The sequence below is a fragment of the Plutella xylostella genome, chromosome 10 (assembly GCF_932276165.1).
Source record: "Plutella xylostella chromosome 10, ilPluXylo3.1, whole genome shotgun sequence".
In the NCBI taxonomy this organism is placed as follows: domain Eukaryota; kingdom Metazoa; phylum Arthropoda; class Insecta; order Lepidoptera; family Plutellidae; genus Plutella; species Plutella xylostella.
Genome location: NC_063990.1, coordinates 7,020,265 through 7,030,196, shown reverse-complemented (window position 1 = coordinate 7,030,196; position 9,932 = coordinate 7,020,265). Strand labels below are relative to the sequence as shown.

Sequence of the window (9,932 nt, the reverse complement as noted above, 5' to 3'; positions counted from 1 at the left end):
GTTTGTGATAGTTATTTTGTAGTCTTTTCAGCGCTAAGTGTGGGTGTAGTACTTCCTGCCGCCCCCACTCGCAGCTGGTATCAATCAAGTTCGACATCGGGTGACGTCAGCACCGCGGATATCGGAATATCGGCAGATTTACACAACCAACCGCCGGCGAGCCACGTGCTGCTGCAATACTAGAGAGTGTCATATGGTCAGCCTGGCTTAATTTATTATAAGATATTTGAAATTCGTGAATTCGTGAGAGGCTATTTACGATGGGGGGTCTGATGATGATGATGAAGAGCTTGTGAGCGTCATAAAACTTATACGTACATTACATACTAACATAAATATAAGTTCTAAAGTCACGTATACACTACTGTTAGCAAAATTTTAAACGACCGATTTATCGTAGTCTTAGGTCAAAAACCGTTTTCAAATAAATAGGTACCTACTCGTATTGTTATTATGCCCGTCTCACTTTCAGGTAGTATACGGTATACCTAGGTAAACTTGGACTACAATATCATTTAAATGGAATATCGCTGATTAATTGTGACAGCTACCTTGATGGACAACTGCGAGATTGTAATTATCCTAATTACCTTACAGAAACGCGACAGAATTGCTTTCTCTCTAGATGAGTCCTCGTTTTAGTTTGGACGGTAATGAATATCATAAATCACAGGATCATTTAACTGAGATCACAGAGTTGGGTTGTTTGATTTATTACTACGTTTCAAAAATAAACAGAAAGTTTCTTAACTATTCCAATTTTATGTAAAACATTTCTAAATCGTACCTAATTAAGGTTCCATTTTATTTACTTTTAATATTTATTTTACCTATAAGGTTAAGGCTTCAAACTAATAGTCAAGGTAAGTAATGTTTCATGGATTCCATTTGAAATGTTTATACCTAATCTATTTAAATGGGGAATATTGTGATTATTTACGTTGCTATTGATTTTTAATTATTACATACATATTATTAATACAAGCATAATTTCCTTATATTAAATACCCAAAACTACCTATAACTACCTATGTCCTTAATTTAAAAAATATCAACAAGTAGTTGACTTGATTGCTGCTCATTCTGCCCATTGAGTTCAATAATGACTGAGCACTAATGCGCGCATCGAATGAAATGAAACTTTTAATGGTATGTTAGTACTCCGGCAGATTATCGGATTTTCCATCAATCGGGTTGATCGGCAAGTCGGACGCGCTGGCCGGGCCCGGAGGCGAAAATATGCAGAGCGTGGCTTCCACTCTACGAATTTTATTGTTCATACCTTTATCCAACGTACCACTTTAAGAAAACGATCATCATCGATCATGCGATCTTGAATCATCTTGGAACTTCTAGATAGGAGTTATTCGAGAGACGGCTAACCTTCGACCAATTTGTAGACAATCTGGATAAAGTATGTTCTAATAAAACCCATTCTCATATTAGGTAGTAAATAGAATAATCTATAACAACGTGTAAAAATGTAATTATCGCAGTGATGTGGTTGTACTATCGACTCTTCGGAAAGTAGAGCTGGGAGCCGCAGACAGCAGATCCTATGATAAGTATTCCTACAACAGTATCACCTATACATACAATTTTATTCAAACTATGAAATAGAGTAGGAGTTTGACTTATTTGTGTGTAAGCCTTTTTATTATATCTTCAAAACATTTGAATATATTTTAAATACACTCACGGGCAATGAAAAAGTCAGTTCCATTGAAAAAATCACTAAATTACTTCTAAACGGAAAAAGTTAACTTAGTAGCGCCTTCTGCAATGTTCAAGTACATTCATTTTACGGCGCATCAGAATATAACCAATAAAAAACATAAACATTTTGAAAAAAAATTCAATGTTTTAAAAAATTGGGGCCATTGGGTCTGTATTTTGTAAGTGGAACTGTTTCTTTGCACGTGAGTGTAAATGTTTTAGTTGGAAAAGTTACTTATACCTAAACATAAGAAAATATAATTTGTTCAATAGTTACAAGATACCTTCTCAACATCGAGGCATTTTTTTTAATTTAGTTAAACGTGGAGGAATAATAAACAAAATCACAGAGTCCGAAGTGCTTTGTTTAATCAAGGAGTAATCGGATAGGACTGCTTAGTGCTTATTGGATTACACACTTGTAATGTAATTGACGCCGACCGGTGGATGCAGTGAGGTGTACGGTGAGGAAAAATAAGTCGGGCCCTGAAGGATCACTCTAGCTTACTTTGTTTTGTTTATTAATGTTGCAGCGCTAGCCACGACGAACTCTTTCTCTATACATTAAACGAACGGCTTGGATGAGAGCGTTTGTTTTTTGTAGCTAGAGTTAACCAGAAAGTACCTTAAATTCTTTTAGTTGGCTTATTTTTCTTAAAAAAGAAACAACATTGTATTTTAAGATTTTCTACTCTCAAAAACTTGCGAAAAATTTGGGAGCGCTAACCAAGACTAACTCTTTCTCGTTACGTTAAACTAACCCAGTGTTTTTCAACCTGTGGGTCGCGACCCCCTGGGGGGTCGCGAAGCTTCTGTAGGGGCGTCTCCAAGGGTCGAAAAAACTGGGTACTTTAGTGAAAAAATACTATAAAGACAATTAATTTAATTATTATTTCTATTAGATAGATCAGCGATCATAAGCATTTTACTCCATCCTTGTGAGCATGGATTTTTATAGCAAACTACTACTAAATCTGGCCAAAATCTGTAGTTTTCCCGAGAAATCTTTTGTTGATACCTACATACAGAAGAAGAATACAATTAGCTCGAGTCTACTCTCACTTCATCTTGCCTCTCACCGTAAATTATTAAATTAGAGAAGGTTTTTTGATAGATTTTTTGTTTTAGGCCATTTTTGCTTCCAATGAGTGCAGAAGATAATAAGTATTAATATTAAATGTATTAAAATATATCAGTTTTCAAAATTACGTATAAATTAACAACTATTCTCAGATTTTTCATAGTGAATCCAGAAGCTGATAATAATAACAGAATTGAATTATTCAGGGTGTTGCAAAAAGGGTATTTTTTCCGCAAGTTTTGAAATAAAATTCTGATTTCATTTTCGGTCTTAGATATACAATGAATGCACAATTGCACATGTAGGTTTATTTATTTTATTTATTTTTATTTTAACACTTTATTGTATACAAAATACATACTTAGTTACAATAAAAGATGAAGAGAAATAAACTTAACTACCTAGTATACAAGGGCGGACTTATCGCCTAAACGCGATCTCTTCCAGTCAACCCTGCTTCGTTTCGGCTTCGTAAGAATACCCTTTTTGCAACACCCTGTATTTAACATAACTAATAAGATACTTTGACTATATTTAGGACTTTTTATATGGTAGCCAATAAAAAAAAACCAAAAATAATTTTGGCTCCTTTATACATACCTACATGTTAATAAAAACCGAAGGGTCAAGAGGGTCGCGAAATATTTTTTAATACCAGGGGGGTCGCGTCATGAAAAAGGTTGAAAAACACTGAACTAACCGATTGGATGAGAGCTCTCGTTTGTTTTTTGAAAATAGAGTTAACCTCCCAAAGATAAATTAATTTAGATTCCTTTAGTTGACTTTTTTTTGATAAGTAACAACATTGTATTTAAAGATTTTCTATAACTTACTTAGCTTGCACATAAGCATAATTAATGTATTTTTACCTACCTATCTAAAATGTGCTTGGATACCTAGTACTCTAACGATACCCAGGTCTAACACAGGCCAATATCAAGTAACAATTTGCTATTTCATAATGACCATCGCTAGCTCGTTAGCCATTTAGTCAAATGCGAATGACAGATGATCGATGGTGTTGACCATTCGTCTATGAACTTATCGATCTGCTATTTCATTGCTTGCAAGTGTATTTTCCGCCCTAGAGCTTGTAACGTTATTTATTTCTTCAAAATAAATAACTTACAAAGTAGTAAATAATCTTCATAATTTATTAATTTTAAGTATCGACTTTATCGATAACTTAATCTTCGCGTCGATAATTCTTCAAATTATCGACGCGTTCCCATCCCTAGACAGCGAAGCGGTCTTTTGTTCTTGTCCCCACCTCTCGCGGCAGCCCCACTCGGTGACCACTGGCTCTCGATCATTCGGCCACGGGCTACGGCATCGACTGCGCGTGACCCTACCTCACGGCAGTCCTCTAGGTGCCTAGCCCGCTCTAAAGTGTCGAATGACCTAGACATTACCAGTGGTATCGTGTGTGTGTCTTCCCCAATATTGGGTAAGTGTGATCAGACTTGCTTAGCTCATTTTAGGAACCTATTTGTGCTTTAAACGTTTACTTATTGTGTTTTAAACTGTTAATTTAAATGTGTCTAACTTAGCTTCCATTTTATTTTATTCGCTGCTTACGCCGCTTACGAGTTAGCACATAGCTAACGTAACTACTTACTAACTGCGCACTTATAGCAGCCAAGATGGCGGATATGGATGGACGGATGGACGGTCGAATGGCGTAGTGGTTAGTGGCCCTGACTGCTATGCCGAAGGTCCCGGGTTCGATTCCCGGCTGGGGCAGATATTTGTTTAAAGACAGATATTTGTACTCGGGTCTTGGGTGTTGATATTTATATTTAGTATCTATCTATCTATGTATTTGTGTAGATATATCAGCTGTCCGACACCCATAACACAGGTTCTGCCTAGCTTGGGGTCGGATGGCCGTGTGTGAGATGTCCCCACATATTTATTTAAATATTTAAATATGCAATTACGCATTATCATTTTGATGTTTCATCAGCTTTCCTGTTTCTTTTATTATATCTTTTTGAATACGCTAGCTAGCCTAGATGCATTAAATACTTTTATCAAAATTATGCTGCAGCTAGTGTACCGCTTTCGGCCTTTCCTAATTGTTTCTATTTTTTATTTAATTAATGTTAGGTATTCCGTTCTGGTTTTCACTGCCGCCTCAATCAAGTTAGATTAGGTACTCTGCTGTAGGTCTTGATGACGGTATGTGGAACCTAGACGATAACGGTGTACTGATGCGTTGGATTTCCATCTTTTCCAGGGTCCAAGGTCCACGCTACTACTCCAAGGTCCATGCTTACGTCCACGGTACGGTTTACCGACTACACGGATCTGCTACGTGGCTTCTACGGCTCGCCCTCTCCGTGCTGGTTCGGCAACCCCCTACCTTCGTGTTGCTGACCACGCCGCGCAGCCGAGCTACACGCCACGCGCACGCTACGGCCACGTGACCTGCCTGCCTACCTACCTGGGCACTGGAGAAGAGGACTTCCACGCCGGTCGCATTATCGGGATTCCACGCCGATACTCTTCGACTCAGGGGAGTCCCTATCCGTACCAACTGAAAACTGACTGATCGTGTAGTGTAGGCCTAACCCACACTTGACCTCTAAATAAATTTGTGTCAAGCTAAACCCTGGCTTCTCATTTCTACCTCTCCGTTAGCTAGCCATTTTTTATAAGCGCGACAAGCTGAAGACGAAAGCAAACATAATAATATAGTATGTGGATATCTCACACACGGTCATCCGACCCCAAGCTAGGCAGAGCCTGTGTTATGGGTATCGGAGAGCTGATATATCTTACACAAATACATAGATACATACATACTAATTAAATATAAGAGGGATAGATGCCGTCGGATGAGGTCCAAAGGTGAAAGTTATTGGTATTCAATGAATGTTCAATCATCTTACGCAGCGATAATGTTTCAAAAATGTAGTTACCCACCCACGCTGGCCAGGAACTTCATGATAAAAGTCCACTAACATAGCTGTACCTATTATTTAGTGAATACCGGGAGTTAAGAGCAGATATAATACTAAACATGTCACTGTTTTACTATCCCCTTGGCTTTGAAACGGAATTTCTATAGAAGATAATTATATTTGTGGTCCGGAGAGACGGGAAGTAGTAAACTTTAATTGGTATAATATATATAAATACCAACCTACATTTTAGGTTATTTATTTTATACTTTTTCCTATAACTGGAGAGCGGTCAATATGACTCAGTCTCGGAGGAAAGCAACGTTTCCTCACGATGTTTTCCTTCTCCGTAAAAGCACGAAGTACAAATTATTGTACTTAAATTATTTAAATGAAAAAAAACATTGCTATTTGTTAGGATTTGAATCCGCAGCTTATTGAATGACAGGACGAGGTGATTATCCATTACGCCACCACAGCCCCAAAGTTTTTATCGTTATTTTATTTTAAATAAGTTTTTTTTTTCAATTTATAAGTTGTGATGGATTTCCGAGGCCCTCGCCCCGCGCCGGACAGCGGACAGTGATGTATGGCTTGGTCTATTTCAGTTCAAAAACAAACGTTCATGGTAGTAAGGAAATATAAAACTTTTTTACAATCAGTCAACAGGGCAAAAATCTTCGAAAACTATTCATGTGAGAGAAAAAAAACAGCAGGGCGACTCCGCAACTTCGTTCCCAAAATATGCGAACATATTCATACCCTAAGAAAGATTTTCAGTAAGTTTATCACGTACACTGCAAGACCGATATGAATTTTACTTATAAATTTGCTCCACCTGTATAGCATTTCGCCTTAGGTAATCGGCGGGCAGCCAGGTTTATCCAGTTTAGATATAGGTAGGTACACTATCAACGGCAAGGCTGAAGTTACCACACTATCTGTCTGTCTGTCAATGCTGTCACAAGCACGTCTCGGCGTTCCAGTGCGGATATAATTATACATTTGCTTACGAAGAGTAAATTTGTACCTATATGTATGGGGGTAAGATATACATTAAGCCTTACGTTCGCATATTTTTACCGCAGCATATATTGGAAAAAATCTTACCAGCGCATTACTTCGAACAGCTGTGCTAATTTAAATAGATTTATTTCATATAGTATCATTGCTCCGGTCCTATCCACGGCTAGCCGTTACGTAAAATGCCTCTGCAAAACTCTACGGTCTGCTCATAACTCGATTCATGTACGTTAACGAAATCTGAACGATTATAAATGAGCCTATGACGCATAAACCACAAAAAGCCATGCTTTATAGGCTACGGCAGACCTAGCAGGTAGGTTAGTTCCCAGAATTTTTCCGGAAGACTTCACTGGTGGCGCGGCTCTACGTATCGACTTGAGTGGCACTCGGAAAAGCTCTTTTCGAGCAATTCTACCTGCTCAATAATACTATGAAATTAATGTAATCTAATGTGGCTCAGGTAAAATTGATTATTTTTATCATTATAATGTTTCAAGACATTTAAATGGATGAATGGACTAATTGTAACTTGAAACAAAAGAATAATACTCCAACATTAAGCTAACTTGTTTATTCAGACTCAGCCTTGTAAATAACTCCGGTACTTATAACTTTGTTGTACACAAGAACAATAAAAGTTATACAAATTTTAAGAACACTCGCTTTTACAAATTAATGAAATAAGTAAGTAGAGCACTAATAACATTTTTTTTATTAAACTGTCACTCCCTAAATATTTTCAAACATATTAAACTCATAATTCTTTCAAAAATACCGGGATTTATTTTATTCCAAGATAACTACGATTTACGTATAGGTAAAGGTATACAAACACGTGTATATTTTTAACGAAGAAGTACCAAAAAATGATTTTATTTCTATTCAATAAACTTCGTTAAATACATACATACAATACATTGCAAACGAACTCAATGAAAGTAAAAAATGTGTTCTATTCACCAACTAACGCAATCACGAATAGATTTACCAAGAAAATTGCTACTCCAATTAACTTTCGAATTTTCGTAAACTATATTAATACTAGTAAGACCAGCCTTTTTCGTTGTATGTATTAGAATAATAAGATACCTTTAAAAATATATTTACATTTCGCAAGCTTTATTATACACAAAAATATTGATATTAAATGAGATGCTTTATATCAGCCGTAAAATATATGATCGTAAAAGCGTGAATTTTATGTACATACAGTGATATAGCACATAAAGGTTTCCTATCGCCTATAGTAGGTAAGTACATGGTTTGTGGGCTATATAAGTGAGCCAGTGGTAGTAAAACTAACTTTATGGTGTTCTAACAATAAAGTTATACCTACTCCAAATTCATAGAACGAACTGTCCGCTTTACAAGAGGCTTGCAAGCGTCCCCATGATACTCGAATCTTTGTGTTGGACAGTGGTTGGACATAAACTCAAAATTCGAGTATCACGATGACACTTGCGAGTCTCTTGTAAAGTGACCATGCGCTCTATGAATTTTGTTTTGGAGAACGGATAATTTCAAATGCTCCAATATTTTAAGAAATAAAACATTATTAAATAGGTACATACGCACACATTGAATTTAACCTAGATACTTACTATCCTGCAGACGCGTTCCATGCAAGCCTTTCATTGGAACCAGAGCACAAGAATAATTGATGAAAAGTAAACGTATATCTACTAATTTAGTATTTGTTCAGCCACCCCTAATGATGTAGCAAATAGCCAATCATACTGCAATCATAATATTAATAATGACACGCTCTGTGTGTCGTAATTGCTTAATTGAGTGGTTCCGTGTCAGCGGGCACGATGTCACGATGTCACGATGTCACGATGCACGTCATGACGTCACACACGTGGCGCCCACTTCACGCACCGTGCCCACTTAGGCCATCTTGCACCAAACCTTTAAACGAAATTAAATCCATTGCTTTTACAGTATAGTAGCATAGCAAGGCAGCTATTGATTAAAATTATGTGATTAGCACGCAACTCATTTCCCACAAAAAACAAAATGTGTAAGTATTTAATACACTTATACTTAATGTTAAAACAGTACAAACATACACAGTCATATACACAACATACCCTATGAAAGTAATTGTCACATGCAAATAATCGAGCTGATTGTCTGTCACCGCGAACAGTTGCGATCGGCCTTTGAAGTTCAAATTAAAAGCAATCAACTGAAGATAAATAGAGTGTGTATTGAGTGACACCCTAGAATGGCGCCCCGAATTTGTAAATACTCAATAACGATGAGTTTGTTTAGTTTTGCTAATACAATTTAAGTTTGTGATTTGATTGCGAACGCACTCCATCTATTGAGAGTTTTCTGCCAATAAAATATTCCTGAGTGAGTTTGGAACATCTCTTGTGAACTTTTCTAATTTAAAAACGAAAATAGATTTTTATCCCTCTCTGCGCGACACCCTATTAACTGAGTGTGGTGGTGGGAGCCCTGTATGGTGCTCCTGTCACCGCCCCCACTAGTGCTGAGAGGTGATCTACGTATCATAGGTAGGTAACATAATTTAAGTATTTTAAGACCAATGTACGGTGGCCTGCGCCTAAAAGTATACAGGCGGAATTTTTAAAATAGCGATCCTTGATGATGAAGGGAACAGCTACATCTGTTATAAATCCGAGGCCGTGTTGTGTGTGATGTGTGTAGCAGTGGTGTTTATGTGGATGTGCTTGAGCAGCATGTGAGCTTGAGATCGCTATTTTAAAAACTCCGCCTGTATACTTTTAGGCGCAGGCCACCGTACGTATGCAATGAGTGAAGCCGTGCGAATGTCGGTGTGCGGTCAAACCTAAACTGGTATTTGTCACACTGTAACTGTTTTTTTTATATAAAATGTAACTTTGTGTAATTTATAATAAATAAATAATAATAAATAAATGGATATAATAAATATTTATAGGTGCTTAATGGACATTAGACAGTACATAACCTTTAACGTGATTTATTTTCAAGAAGATAGCAAAAACTAAATCCGTTTCAGTCCAACACCCGAGTACGCGTTGTTTTATATCCAATCTGAACATTCAAATTTATAACCGAAAATGAGTTGACTTCCGAATGAATGCTACTGAAGACTTGTAAACATCGCTTATCTCCCAAGTTTATTCATAATAAGTACCCAATTGTAATTAAAAATAATATATTTGATTTTACACATCTTTATTTCCTTG

At 36.9% G+C, this 9,932-nt stretch overlaps 1 long non-coding RNA gene across 1 annotated transcript; it reads left to right on the top strand.

The window, feature by feature from the left end:
* The first annotated feature begins 3,891 nt into the window (after positions 1–3,891).
* On the top strand, positions 3,892–5,409 carry LOC125489079. The gene is made up of 2 exons (XR_007266730.1): positions 3,892–4,244; positions 5,037–5,409. It is a non-coding gene; the product is annotated as an uncharacterized LOC125489079 (long non-coding RNA).
* The last annotated feature ends 4,523 nt before the right edge of the window (positions 5,410–9,932 follow it).